The 7,840-nt window shown below is 45.2% G+C and overlaps 1 protein-coding gene across 1 annotated transcript in view; it reads left to right on the top strand.

The window, feature by feature from the left end:
- The first annotated feature begins 2,748 nt into the window (after positions 1–2,748).
- The window catches only part of CUEDC1 (CUE domain containing 1), an 87,395-nt gene continuing 82,303 nt past the window's right edge, over positions 2,749–7,840 (top strand). Inside the window, exon 1 of the mRNA XM_018556898.1 lies at positions 2,749–3,071. The gene's annotated coding sequence lies outside the window, so the exon portion shown is untranslated. The remainder of the gene's footprint in view (positions 3,072–7,840) is intronic.

Here is a 7,840-nt window from a genome sequence, read left to right as displayed (position 1 = left end):
CAATATGCAATGTGTGGCACAATCGTCATTTTCACACATGTATGCATTTATATGTGCATGTATGTGGGGGTGGAGGGCTTTACTTTTTTAATTTTGTATATGTCACTATAATTTTTTTAACTATTTTATTTTTTGCATATAACTTTATATCGCATAAGGGGCTAACAACCACCTATGTAACTGCACAGAGGAAGTGACAGGTCCTCTTTATTAGGACATCAGAGGTCTATTAGACCCCTTAATGTCACCTAGGGACCCCACTGAAGCTCCTTCATTGGAAAAATTTAAGGAGACGGGTGGAAAATCAAAACAAATGCATCCTGTCAGATTCTGGCACTGTTCAGGTATTTTGATAGCTAGCAGAATACAATAGCTGCAGTGGGAGATTCCATCCATGCTGTTTGGGGATTCCCCCCCCCTCCTCCCCTGTCTGATCCTCCAGCGCTGACTGGTGGAATGGACGGGGGAGGGGGCGGTCACAGATGGCTCTGCCTCTAGATATGCAGATCCAGCTGTCACTCACGCAGCTGGGTGGATCTTGACAGTAATGTCGGGATCCGTCCCGGCTCTGGCGGTCTCAGTATACCAGGAGCTGTAGCTCGCGATATATTGAGCTTTGGGTCACGGTAGGACGCTAGTTTATGTCCTCCCGTTACCCTTAGGAGAACTATGGGGAAAAGCACTTACCCCTTTGTTCTCCTTCAACTAAATTCTAACGGTGTATGTGGTTTCCATTTGGGAAACTCCTTTCATTCCAAAATGAATGTTAAAACCAAATGAAATATCAAATTACATTCTGCGACTCTCTGATGGCATTATCAAATGTTCTGACGAGATTTTTCCTATGAACGCTCATTCGAAATCCTATCAGGGTACGGTCAGCTTAAAGGCTAAGTTTACCTTTCTGACCATGTTTCATGTTACCCCCATATTTAGGGTGTAGCATGAAACATAGTCACATCAGCACCCCCACCCTCACTTATCTGAACCACGGAGTTCTTCTCCCAGCAGGCTGCTGCTGTTGTTTGGATTCTGCACAGCCGCCTCACCTATTCACAGATCCTTTGACAGGGTTTTGAGTGGAGAAACTACAAGTCCCATCTGCCCCCGCAGCAGAGGGATTTGGTGTTGCAACGGAATACAAGTGACATCTCCACACTTGTAGTGCATTGACACTACCTCCTGTCCATGTTACTGAATATTCGTAGCTCAGTGTGGACAGGGATTGGAAGGAACAGTCTGCAGTAGGGATGTACCCATACCGTTTTTTCGGTTTCGAGTACGAGTATCAATATTTTGCTTTCCGCTGGCATGGAGACAGCTTCCCGGGCAATCAGGAAGGCGGGCAGCGGGTAATGACATGCCGCCCGTCTTCTTAATTTCCCGGGAAGCCAACTCCATGTTGTTTGGACGGGAAACCGGCTTCCCAGCCAATCAGAAAGCCAGACAGCGAGTAATGACCCACCTCCCGGCTTCCTGATTGTCCACGAAGCCGGCTCCATGCTGATTGGCTGGAAAGCCGGCTTCCCAGCCAATTGGCATGGAGCCGGCTGTTCGGCTGGCTCAATGCTGATTGGCCGGGAAGCCGGCTTCCTGGCCAATCAGCAAGGAGCCAGCCAAACAGCCGGCTCCATGCTGATTAGCCAGGATGCCGGCTTCCCAACCAATCAGGAAGCTGGGTCATTACTGGCCACCTAGCTTCCTGATTGCCTGGAAGCCGGCTCCATGTTCCCATACGTCACTGCCGGTCAGGGGAAATCTTCCTCTGACCGGAAGTTCCAGTATCGAGGAAGGTATCGGAGCATTTGGGAGAGTACGAGTAATCACCCTAATACTCGGTATCAGCACCGATACTAGTATCGATAACGATGCATCCCTAGTCTGCAGGAGCCACAGCATTGCACCCACAATGCACTGATCACAGTTTCAATGCTTTGCTGGCTCCTATGCAAAAAAAAAAATAAATGCACATTTTTTTCTTTTATGCAGTTGAGTACATATTATAACAAAAGGTAGAATTTTACTTTAACAGTGAAGTAGGAACGTTCGTATGAAAGATCCCGTCAGAACGTTCGATAATGCCATCTTTGTGACTGTCATTCAAAATTTCGTTTGATTTTCGTTTTCATTTATCATTCAACTTTGGAATGAATGGAGTTTACCAAACGAAAACCACATTCTTTGTTTTATTTGATCAAACAAAACTTTCCAATGTGCTCTTACTTTTTCCATCAATCGATCATTGATTTGACCCCTTTAACGATTAGAAAGCCGATTTCGTTCATTCGAATTTCTAGCTGTGTATACCCTAATATAATGAGGTTTTCCTTCATTCCAAAGTGGAATATTAAAAACAATTGAACTTTCGAACGACCATCGTCAAGTCGCTGATGGCACTATCGAATAATTTTTGTATGAACGTTCATACAAAATTCTAACAGTGTAAAGGCAGCTTTAGTAAAGTGAACTGTAATTGCTCACAGCACTTATCACTGGTTATTGAATCATCTTGTCATCTGCTAAGCTCACATCTCCCTATAGCAAGCAGCTCTGAAGTTGTCCATGTTGACTAGAGCACACAGCAGCTGCCTCCACTGCACTCCATTCCCCCCTCCTTCTCCAGCTCTATTATGTCTCTCAGAATCCCTGGAGGCAGAAGGAAAATAAACATGCCTTCCCCTTCCCAAGATGCTTCTCCTGCCCCTCCTCCTCATTATTGCCTCCTGCTTCTTCTCTGCCCCCTGAAGTTGGGTCCTCCTCCTCCAGGATCCCAGCCAGCACCGCCTGTGTGTTGAATTGCACCGAGTGCTGGGAAGAGAAGGGGATTTCCTGAATGCAGCTTCTCAACCACTCCTCTTTTCAAGGCTCCCCCCTCCACACCCTTCTTTCAGCAACTCAACAGATCCTCCATAAGGATGCAGCGTGATGAGCAGTGACAATATCTCCATAGAGCACAGGGGAGCTTGCTGCTGGGGCTGCTTATAAAGGTGAAGCAGGCTGTGCTCAGTGCAGGATCAGAGGACTGGCCCACCATTCACAAAGCTGCATCTGGAAACTTCTCCCTGGAAGAGGTTAGTAACAAGGGATCCCACATTCAGCCATGGGCACCTAGCCATCATGATCCATGGCTGTCACTGCATACAGGGGCTGTTGCTGTTTGCTTGACCCTGTTGTCATGATCTGCCGGCTACATGCCTCTTTGTGTGCTTTTCTTGTCATGGCTGCTTGAAAGTTGTGGCTTGGCAGGGGCAGCGAGGACTGAGGAGATGGCAGGGGGCACAGTGCTGGCATCATTGTTTATGTTGCTTGGCTGTGGCTGGAGAGATTAGAGAGGCCTCCCTCCAGCAGCTCAATCATTGCTGCTTTTCCCTGGCCTGCCTGTGGGCACAGCCTGCCTTCGGTGCTGTGTACCTTGGTGCCAGGACGTCAAGCAATCATCTTGTGTTGTTGTTCTGCTAATGATGAGTTCGGCATATGCTAGATTATGTGGCCATATGTTGCCCGCTTTTCTTTTGCCATCTTCACATCCTGTTTGGTACTCTAGGAAGAATGGCTGTGAGATTAAGAAGTATGCTATGGATGGAGGTTGGAAGGCTTTGTACGTGTTACAGGCGGCTTGAATTGGCCTGGGCTTATAGTACTTTTATTCAGGTGGCGGTGGCCAGCGAATGAGGCCTATGGCAACTATGAGCGTCAACATTATTGTCAACTTACAAGGCGTACGGGGCCTCAAGTGGCATCTCCAAAGGCAGGGGTGGGAAAACTCTGGCCCTCCAGCTGTTGTGGAACTACAAATCCCACCTGGCATTGCAAGATTCTCACAGCCACAGGCATGACTCCCAGAGAAAGATGCATCATGGGATTCGTAGTTTAACCACAGCTAGTTTGCCCATCTCTGGCCAAAGGGCTGTACATAGCTGATAACGTTGAGCTGCAGGCACAAAAACTTTCGTTTTAAAATATATTCCTCAATAGCCACAAAATATATTTATTCACTTTGTGTGCACCAAATGCCTTTGCAAACCCATTTTAAATGATGTTATCATCACTGTGCTGTACCTAGCCTGTGTAGACAGCAGAGATGTGGGAGGGGGCCTAGCAGGTTCCACCCACTACAGCCTGCCTGCAGGAAACTACAGTAAGGGGTGGATACAAGACCAGTCATCCTGTATCAGGAAAGAGAGAACAATAGTAATTGGTCTTTATAACAGAAAACTCCTGCACAGAGGGAAAGTTCATACTGGATTACTGTACAGATCTGGAACAAATACACAAAGCACTTCAGGATTCAAGGAAGAATACACATACCTCTAATATTTAGACAATATTTGCTTGTCCCATAGTTAAGCTCTATAGTAATACCGTATTAAAGTCAGAACATTTTTAGGCTGTTTCAAATGCTGATCAAATCACTTTCAATTGATGCTGCACCTTGATAGTTAAATGTTTTAGCTTCCTGAAGAATCAGCTGGCCCCCTGATCACTGGTCCTGACATCCTGTTTAAGGGAGACTTCTCCCCAAAACACACAGGCATAGCAAGGCAAGACACTTCCAGGCACTCCCTCCTTTCTCCAAGTCAGTAGATGGACAGATGTTGAATACTCTTCTGTCCCTTGTGTTCTTGTAATGAAAAGGAAGTTCAGGGAAGCTGAGCTGAGAGAGTTGGAGCCAACTGTTGACTGTAAATGCTGACTATGATGATGACTGAAAGTGCTTGGGGAAAAATTGTAAAAACAAATCTTCCTGGGCAATGTATATTTGTATGATCTAAATTCATTATTGAGAGTTTAGGACGATTTTAAGTATGTTTAATGCTACAGGAAATCTGTTTGTGGACATGCTACAGGAGATGGTCAGATAGTGTGGATATGCTACAGGTGTGGTCAGAGACTATAGAGGTGCTGCAGGACACAGAAAGAGACTGGAAACATATTACATGGGACTGCTAGAGATAACAGAGTTCCCTAACAGATCAACTCTTGGGCTACTTACTGCAGGGGCCCAAGGACCACATAACAAGTATCAAAGTGCCCCAGGTTGGGTTGATAATATGACTATGTTTCAGTTTAGTTAAGACTTCTGCATTGTGCTACTCCTTTTTTTTTTTTCAATGCATGTACTACTTTTTCGCAACGCATGGTACTGCAGTAACGCGTGGCAAACACATGGCCGCCGGGAGGTGCGTTGGAGTGCCATTGAGAATCGATGCCAATGCATTGCATCAACGCATTGTACTGCAAGCTCGGTGGATTGTGCGATAGTGTGTGCTTAACGCATGGAACGTGAATGGGACAAAGTAGCAGTGTGAATGGGCCCTTACAGATTTTTGCTTTGTTTTATGATTCAGTGTATCCAACTATTCAGGTGTTTACACTATGGCATGAAATGTTATCTGTTTTAACTGCTATTAAAGGAAACACTCTTTGCTGTTGTAGGGCAAAGCAACAGGTTTGCTTTGTTGCCATTCTCCCAAGTAGTACATGCTTGCATTTCCTTCTCTCCCCCACTCTTCTATTCAGCTGCCCAGAGTGAAGAAAATACCCTGTGCTGCAAGTATGGAGGAACGTGTGGCTCACTCCCCTTTTTCTCATGTGACAATGCTGGTGCTTGGTAATTAGCAGCACAGTGCTGTCACATGGGAGCCCTCAGCCCTGTGTAAGGACTTCCTTTTCTCCCTTCCAGCAACTGAACAGAGAAGTTGGAAAGTGAAAGAAATTTCAGTGTTCTTCTTTCATGGGATGACATTGTTTATAACACCAAAAAAAATGGGGGTGTAGATTGACTTCAAAGCAAAGGAAAGGTTTGTGTGCTGCTGGGAAGGGTGGCATTAAACCATAAGAAAGGTCTGTGTGCTGCTGGGGAGAGTGACATTAAAGCATAAAGGTCCCCACACACCTTGCGATAATCGTACGATAATCGCGGGAAATCCCGCGATTGTACAATTATCGTAAGGTGTGTGGAAGCCGTGCGACCTCTACCACTGTAAGGTTGCACGACTTTTAACTTATGGACATGTTCGAAAACCCGCCGAGCATCGTACGATGTTCGGCGGGTTTGTGGCATGTTCGTACGATAAAAGCCGTACGGGCCGGTGTGCGCAAGTGCACACTGCCTGTTCGGCATTGCGGTCATCGGAAGCCTGCCCCTCGGGGGCGTGGCTTGTGATCATCGCAAGTACGATCTGCCTATGCAAGATAGGCAGATCATACGTTTTTTTTTTAAGTACCTTACAACCATCGCAAGACAAAAGTCTTGCGATGGTTGTAAGGTGTGTGCCCAGCCTTAGAAAGGTCTGTGTGCTGCTGGGGAGAGTGACACTAAACCATAAGAAAGGTCTGTGTGCTGCTGGGGAGAGTGACACTAAAGCATAGGAAAGGTGTGTGTGCAGCTGGGAAGGGTGACACTAAAGCATAAGAAAGGTCTGTGTGCTGCTGGGAAGGGTGACACTAAAGCATAGGAAAGGTGTGTGTGCTGCTGGGAAGGGTGACACTAAAGCATAACAAAGGCCTGTGTGCTGCTGGTGAGGGTGGCATTAAACCATAAGAATAGTCTGTGTGCTGCTGCAGGGGGTGGCATTAAACCAGGAGTGAGCATATTAATATGTAATTCAGGAGCCCGTCTGTGCACTCCAGGAGCCATCTCCATTGACAACAACAACTAAAGAAAACCTCAGTAGCTGCAAATTTTAACTTGGATGTAACTGGGCGTGTATACAGCGGGAAGGCGGGAAAGCTCTGCTATTTGAAAAGAGGCAGCGATGCCCGTTAATATACAAGCGATCCGCCGGCTATCATCAGCTTCTTCAGGGGGGTCCTAGGTGAAATTAGGGGTCTGTCACCTCTTCTGCTATCACATAAGGGGGTTTGACTTAACAAAAGTTAAGTGAAAAAAAAAATAGTAAAAAAATGTAAAGTTTCCCCCCAAATTTTTTTAAAGTTACACAATAAAGAATATATACTTTTTTTTCCCAAAATTTTCAGTAATTTCTCCTGAATATAGTAAAAAATAAAACCCCCAGTGGTGAATAAATACCACCAAAAGAAAGCTCTATCTATTCCCAAAAAATTGTATAAAATTAATTTCGGTACAGCTTTGCATGACGGAATAAACGTCAAAGTACTGCAGCGCTGAACACTGAAAAATGGCCTGGACAGGAAGGGGGTCTAAACACCTGGTCTTCAAGCGGTTAAGGACCTTTGGCTGCCTGGCTCCTGGAATTTGTACAGCCCTGCATTAAACCATAAAGGTCTGTGTGCTGCTTGAAAGGGTGGCATTATAGTAAATGAAAGGCCACTGGGGTTTCTTTTTTTTTGGATACAGTGGTGAAGGATTAGAAAACGGTTTTATTGCCGTCAGAAGCTCCATTGGAGATTTTTTTTTTTCACATCCTGTCTGGCAAAAAAAGGAGGTTGTCCCCAGGACCAGATGTGAGGGGAAATCCCTTAAACAGAAACATAGATGTGAACCTGCTTTTGAAGTTAAGTTGGGGAATGCAAGAACCCCTGTCGGCTTTTTATTGTTGTCAGTTTGACTGTTTCAGATTTTTCTTCACTACCTGTCAGGTAAAAGTTTGTCAGCAGGACATAAAGTGAGGGGGAAACCCCCTAACAGAGCCCCAGTTATCAGTAAAACCTGACACGGGTTCTGACCTTTCCCCATTCTATCCAAAACAAAAAAAAAAACAAAAACGTTTTGAGTAAAGATATAGCTTTAAGTGTTATTGTCCAAAATTCCCCTCATTTGATGATTGTATTGTGAAACTTTCAATACTGGAATATGGTTCTCTGTAAAAAAAAAAAAAAAAAAAAAGACCATAAAATGTGTTTTTGCTAATATAGA

Source organism: Nanorana parkeri, unplaced genomic scaffold (assembly GCF_000935625.1).
Source record: "Nanorana parkeri isolate BGI_ZX_2015 unplaced genomic scaffold, ASM93562v1 scaffold257, whole genome shotgun sequence".
Classification (NCBI taxonomy): Eukaryota; Metazoa; Chordata; class Amphibia; order Anura; family Dicroglossidae; genus Nanorana; species Nanorana parkeri.
The sequence above is the reverse complement of the archived record's forward strand: the minus strand, read 5'-3'. Positions and strand labels throughout refer to the sequence as shown.